General features: G+C 43.4%; 1 pseudogene; it reads left to right on the forward strand.

Moving 5' to 3' along the window:
• The first annotated feature begins 2,224 nt into the window (after positions 1–2,224).
• On the forward strand, positions 2,225–3,743 carry LOC130854020 (BTB/POZ domain-containing protein 10-like; annotated as a pseudogene).
• Positions 3,744–7,127: the final 3,384 nt, after the last annotated feature.

The following is a 7,127-nucleotide window of genomic DNA, read 5'->3' on the forward strand; positions in this document are numbered from 1 at the left end:
GGCTTGGGAGACCCTTGGCCACTTTTCTTAGTCTAGACCCACGCCCTTCTTTTTGCCCTTGAACTGAGGCGCAAAAACATGAGCTCTTGTCCTTCAGGCCTGAACAAAGTGGCCCCCTTTCCGCACAGCAGTGTTTTTTAAACTCTGGGTCATGACCAATTTGACAGTTGTAAAGTCAACTTATTACAGTTGGCTAGCATTTTTAAAAATGAATAAACTAGAATAAAATTTAAAGTATAAAAGTGGTCGTGAAGCTCTGTTCTGTGAAGTCTTTTTTTTTCAGTTGTGTATGTGTCTGTGTGTATGAATATGTGTGTGTGAGTGTATCCTGCATCACAGTTCAAATTGTATTTCTTATTACATTTTATAGTAAAATAAAATAGGGGTTCTCAACTTGCAGGTGATGATTTTGATTTGGTAAAACGTATCAGAACATTAAGGGCATATCAGTCTCTGGAAGGAGTGGGGTAGGTGTGTGTGTTTTTATTATTTTATGTTATTTCATTTTATTTAGTATAGTTGATTTACAATGTTGTGTTAATTTCTGCTGTACAGCAAAGTGATTCAGGTATACAAATATATACATTCTTTTTTATAGTCTTTTCCATTATGCTTTATCACAGGATATTGAATGTAGTTCTTTGTCCTGTACAGTAGGACCTTGTTGTTTGGCATATGTGTTTTTAAAGTTCCTGATTATAACACACTTTCCTTGCTACTTCCCCAGCACACACTCTCTCTCTCTCTCTCTCTCTCTCTAACCCCTCTGTTGTTGAGAAAAACCATATCTTATCCATCTGGAAAGCCCCCTATTCCTGAAACAGTCCCTGGCACTCGGGGGTACCCAATAAATGCTTATAACTGTCAAATGGCAAAGCTTCAAAGGTTAAAAGGTGGAATCTACGTAGTTTTCTTTCACCACATTCGGCACACACTTGGCACTTGATAAATCACTGGGTGTGATCGTGGTGACTTATGGAAAACAAAAATACAACCATGAGAAGCTGTGTGAATCAAAGGCACAGGTGTGATGAACAGCCGCAGAGCGGGGCCGGCCTTCACAACAGAACAAAGCTCTCTTTCCCCCTCGATGCACTTTGACAAACCGATCCAAACTCAGGGACAGAGTGGCTGTCATCTCCCTAAGTAATAGAGCCTATCTCCTCTTAACCTTTGTGACCCTCAAAAACCAGTAAATTCCTTCTTTTATCTATCCCAAATCCTTTATATTACCCTCTAAGCCAATTTTCTGTTGTACTGTATTCAATGGGAATTGAAAACAGCTGGTCACCATCTGCTGTAGATTAATTCTTCATGTACTTGAAGCCTATAATTAGGTCATTCCTCAGCCTTCTCTTCTCCAGGCTAAATATCTTATTTCCCTTAGCCCTTCCCCAAAGGTTTTACTTTCCAATTATTTGTCTTCCTAGTGTTACTTGCAACATCAGGCTTTTTGTTCTCCATATACCTCAAGTGGAGGGGCTGATCAGTGTGAAGGGTTATGAGTGCTGAAGGTTACGGCTGCCACTTTTGAGGAGTCTTTTTTTCTGCGAGTTGTTTGTTTTCAGAGGGCCACTCAGAAATGAACAGCAGCCCTCAACTGCCACGCTGAAATTGGAAACAGAGGAATCAGACTGTTGTGCTTTACTTCCACCCTAACTCCAGATACACTGGACCATCGCCTTGACTTTCACCCCAAATCTGTGAGATGGTCAGTGCAAATCTCCAGGGAGTAATTTCACTCTTGATGAGGGATGCATCACTAGAACAGCATTTTGGAAGTGTCTTGAAAGCCTGGAAGGTCCATAAGAGCTGGAGACAGATTTTTAACTTGACTAAGCTCAAGAAACAAGAGGCCGGTAGAGAGAAGTGTTGTCCCTCTCACGTCCAGGAAATATCCTGCGTGTGGAATAACTCGGGTGTCTAAGCACCATTCTCTAAGGCAGTAGTTCCTCACCTTTCTCCCTTCTGGAATTATATGCATGCAACCCATTCCCTAGTATCCAGATTTTTTATGGAATACAGAAATATTTTGTGGATCAATCGATTTTTGAAATGATTGAAATCATATCTTCACTTCTGGGGCTTTCTGCTCTGTCTCTCAAAAGTGTGTTGGAGCTGCAACCTGCTGGGGCGGCTCTTGTAGCCACAGCCGCCAGAGCGGCCGCCGCCACAGAAGCCTCTGGAGGGATCCAGTTGGGAAGGAAGTGGAGGTAGCTGGCCCCGGCCTGTGCCTGGACACTTGAGGGGGACTACAGGTTATGGGTGCTACATGTGTGCTTTCAGAGCAGTAGTGTGAGGAAGCTTGAAGTGGGATGGTAGGACGGCCTCATCCTTATGACAGTAACTCCAGTGATCCAGAGAATTGGGATCGGAAATTGCATAGTAGACCTTGTAAACTTTATAAACATTCAAGTACTCCCTCACGTGTTGTTAAAGGAGTTGTCGGCCACACCAAAATGAGTCTACATGGTGCTAGTGGGGGTCACGAGAGATCAAGAGATAGACCAAGGTCAAGTGACAGATCACGAGATTCATCTCACGAAAGAACAGAATCTCAGCTCACTCCTTGTACTGGAAATGTTACTTCTCCAACACGACAGCACCATGTTGAACGTGAAAAAGATCACAGTTCCTCTCGTCCTAGCAGTCCTCGTCCTCAAAAGCATCTCCAAATGGTTCCAGTAGCAGTGCTGGAAACAGCAGCAGAAACAGTAGTCAGTCAAGTACAGATGGTAGCTGTAAGACATCTGGGGAAATGGTGTTTGTGTATGAAAATGCAAAAGAAGGAGCTCGGAATGTAAGAACTTCAGAACGAGTGACACTAATAGTGGATAACACTAGATTTGTTGTAGATCCATCCATTTTTACTGCACAGCCGAATACAATGTTGGGCAGGATGTTGGGATCTGGCAGAGAACATAACTTTACAAGTCCCAATGAGAAGGGAGAGTATGAGGTGGCAGAGGGGACTGGCTCTACTGTGTTTCGAGCTATTCTGGATTACTCTAAAACAGGAATAATCCGTTGTCCTGATGGCATATCTATTCCTGAACTGAGAGAACCATGCGACTATCTTTGTATCTCTTTTGAATATAGTACTATTAAATGTAGAGATCTCAGTGCCCTAATGCATGAGTTATCAAATGATGGTGCTCATAGACAGTTTGAATTTTACCTGGAAGAAATGATCCTGCCTCTCAGGGTAGCTGGTGCCCAGAGTGGGGAGCATGAATGCCACATACTGGTGCTTACAGACGATGATGTGGTTGATTGGGATGAAGAGTATCCACCACAGATGGGAGAAGAATATTCACAAATTATCTATAGCACAGAATTATATACATTTTTCAAGTACACTGAAAACAGAGATGTGGCCAAATCAGTTTTGAAGGAGCGGGGGTCTTAAGAAGATTAGACTGGGAATAGAAGGTTATCCTACCAACAAAGAAAAAGTAAAGAAAAGGCCTGGGGGCCGCCCAGAAGTGATTTACAACTATGTCCAAAGGCCCTTTATTCGAATGTCTTGGGAGAAGGAAGAAGGAAAGAGTCGGCATGTAGACTTTCAGTGTGTAAAGAGTAAACCTATCACCAACCTTGCAGCAGCCGCCGCAGACATTCCCCAGGACCAGCTGGGAGGCACGCACCCAACTCCGCAAGTGGATGAGCTGGATATTCTCCCCATCCACCCCCCTTCCGGCAGCAATGACCTCCACCCTGACGCACAGAATCCGATGCTGTGATCGTGACGTCTCTTGAAGCCATAGCATGCTACTCTCCACAGCGACGCTGCACTCTCCTCATCCTGCACTGCAAGGCCACACTCTTCATTGTGAGACGCGCAGAACAACGCTTAGGATATTGCAGTGTAGGCTTTTTCAAAGACCAAAGGTAGCTGAATGGTTTTTTAAATGAATACTACTCTAGCATCTTGAGGTTCCAGTTATATAAATGTATTTGTTTACCAGTAGGTTTGTGAAATGGGTTCTTTGTATGGGGGACAGCCCTTTTTCATACATCTAGATCTTTTCAGAGGTGGTGGAAATTGGCAGCTGGGGTACTTTCAGTCTAGATGGATATTAATCATACCCCAGATAAAAGGTAGAATATTATCTAGTTGCACTTTATATATGGTGGTTAAGTGGAACTGTTCAAGCCATTTTTATAGTTGTGATGCACAATATAATTTAAATAAGTGCCTCTGTCAAAGTATTCCTTCCGTAAATGTGTGTAGTTTGCTGCCCACAATGAGCAGAAAATGAGTGTCACTGGGCTTATTTGAGTGATTAGGATGGGATTCAGTGCCCATCCTCAACAGTTATCTCCAGTGCCGTTTCCATCCTTCTCAAGTGAGTCACATGCGGGGAGTGTAAACATCAGGTGGTGTATTATCCAGTCTGCCTTACCCTTGATCTGTTCACAGATATTTATTTACTAATGATTTTTTTGGAGTTATGGGATAGGAAAATGAAGTGTCTGCTCTTCATTTACTAAATGATTGTAAACTCGTTTTTCATCAAAATAAAATTCCATTGTTTTTTTTAAAAAAAAAAAGTGTGTTGGACTTTTGGTTGGAAGAAGTTACCCTCTGCTTATCTGTTCTTAAAAGACTCCATCGTGACTCAGAAATGACGGCCAGACTGGATGGTGTTCTTCACCGAATGCTGTTGGCGATTGCCTCCAGCTTCAGGCACCCTGGCTAAGTCAGAAACAGCCCCAGTGCGTGGATCCCGAGTCCCTTCATGAGGCAGGTAGCGTCTGCCTCATCTTCACAGATGAGACAGATACAGAGAAGCTGTTTTTAAATGTGCTCACGTCGCTGAGGCGGCAGAGCTGGGTCTGGAGTCAGGTCTGTTTGGTCTGTAGTGTCGTCACAGCCGCCCCCGCATGCTGGTTAAACTGCAGACATCAGGATCCCAGGCTTAGATTCTCAGTTAGGAGGTGGGGCCCAGGAATCTGCCTTTTCAATCAAATATCCCAGCAGAGCTGATGCAGGTAGTCCAAGTCCCACGTGTACGAAAACACTGTCTAACTTGGTCCCCGAATTAGAAAATCTAGGTCACTGTTCCTCAAACTCTGTTGTACATCTCCCCAGGAGTTTGTTGAGAAGAGGCCTGGATTCCACTCCATAGCTACTGAGTCAGAAGCAAGGAAGGGTTGAGTCCGGACACTGTATTTTTGGTTTTTTAATATTTATTTGTTTATTTGGCTGCACCCGGTCTTAGTTGCAGCATGTGGGATCTTTAGTTGTAGCATACAGGCTCTTAGTTGTGGCATGCATGCCGGATCTAGTTCCCTGACCAGGAACCCAGACACCCAGCATTGGGAGCACAGAGTCTTAACCGCTGGACCACTAGGGAAGTTCCCAGACGCTGTGTTGTTAATGTGCAGGCCTGGGGTATATTCTGAATCATTCTGAATTTTGAAAACCACTGGTGTTTGTCTTCCTGCCAGAGGTATCCTATGCTCAGCACTTCTAGGTGCTTTTGTGAGACACAGAGCCTGGTCGGGTGGAAGATGGGATGGTATGGGCTTAGAGCTCTTGGCTTCCTGAATGTGGAAGGAGATCTTGGCTAAGGAAACAGTGGGGAGGTGACCCCTGAGAAAGCCTGCTGCCTCACCTCCTATGGAAGAAATCTTAACTGTAAGGATGAAAAGCCATGGTTTTGAAAGCCAAGTGTTGCATTTGATATCAGAAGTCCAGCGAAGGGATAACCATTCCTTGTGATGTCATCGCAGGTAGTGTTGCCTTGGCAACATAGCAGGGGACTTATGGAGGAGATAGACAGAAGAACAGATGGGCAGGTGTCATTCCTCAGGGAACACAGGGGTGACAAAGAGGTTTACTAAAATGAGCAACATGAAAAAATACTTGGCATCCTGAGAAATCCAGTCATAGAAGATGAAAACTCAGAAGTCTTGGTTCTATGAATATATTTGAAATCTACAAAATATGTTTTAACAGCAGGAGCAGAAGAATCCTCACAGACGTCTGAGAAATTTTCACTCTACAGACCTCCTTTGCAAGCAGCTTTCTAATAAGTCACATTCTGTACCATATGCTAGTAATATACTGTGTGGGGGAAAATGAGTAGAGTGTTTGCACTTAAAAGCCAAAGCTACACAAGGATAATTAAACTGTCACTGGATGACCTGAAGAGAATTGATTGAATTCAGCACAGCAATATCTTGAGTTGGTATTTATCAGGTAAATAGATGGAAATAAGTTTGAAGGTTCATTTACACTTGTATTTAAATTTCAGTATTGTAATATGTATAGGCGATGTTTAAAAACAGAGCTAATTTTAATTCTCTAGATGAATTGTGACTCCTATTGATTTAATTCACTTTTACTTTGAACCAAAGAAGGGTTATCACTTGACACCTCAGCATCTACACTCCATCAATTCCTCAAATGCATGATAAACTAATTAAGATTATTGGGGGCGGGGAGCCCTCTCTACTTCAATAATTCAACTTCACTAGTTCCTTAAGTACACAATTACTAAATTTAAATTATTTAAAAGGAAACATATGCAATCTATCCTAATGTTTATCCCATCACTTAATAAAGATCAAGCAGGTTTTCTGCCAAGTTAGGCAGTACACAGATGCTGACCTTATCAGATGGGGCACAGGAATTCCGCACATTTTTCTTGTTTGAATTGGTCTCTGAGCTCTAAGGATGCGAAAAGAATGACACGTTATGCACGAGAATGAATCCCTCTCTGGGTGCTCCTTGGGATACACTGAGAGACTGAATCCTTCCTATAGTCAGGAGTCCTCCCAGTTTTCCTTGGGCTGCTTCCCTGGTCCCGTGCAATCCTACCCTTCCTCCTCCTAACTCCCCATAATTTACCTGTTCAAATGTCTCCTTTTGCTTCCGAGCCTGGTAAACGGTAAATGGAACACCTTCTAATCAGAGCATCTCTCTGCCTCTCTTCAGAGGCATCTGGTTTTTCCTTCTCCCTGTGTCGTCTCACAGCCACGGTGGGTCCCTGCGTTCCATGCTGCCTCACAGAGGACATTTTCAGTCTTCCCAGGATGAATTTCCCTCACTGCTTCCTCCCGTGAGAAGTGGAGCCCCTGAAATCCAATTCTGAAGCAGGCAGACTTGCTCAGGACGT

Source organism: Hippopotamus amphibius, chromosome 5 (genome assembly GCF_030028045.1).
Source record: "Hippopotamus amphibius kiboko isolate mHipAmp2 chromosome 5, mHipAmp2.hap2, whole genome shotgun sequence".
Classification (NCBI taxonomy): domain Eukaryota; kingdom Metazoa; phylum Chordata; class Mammalia; order Artiodactyla; family Hippopotamidae; genus Hippopotamus; species Hippopotamus amphibius.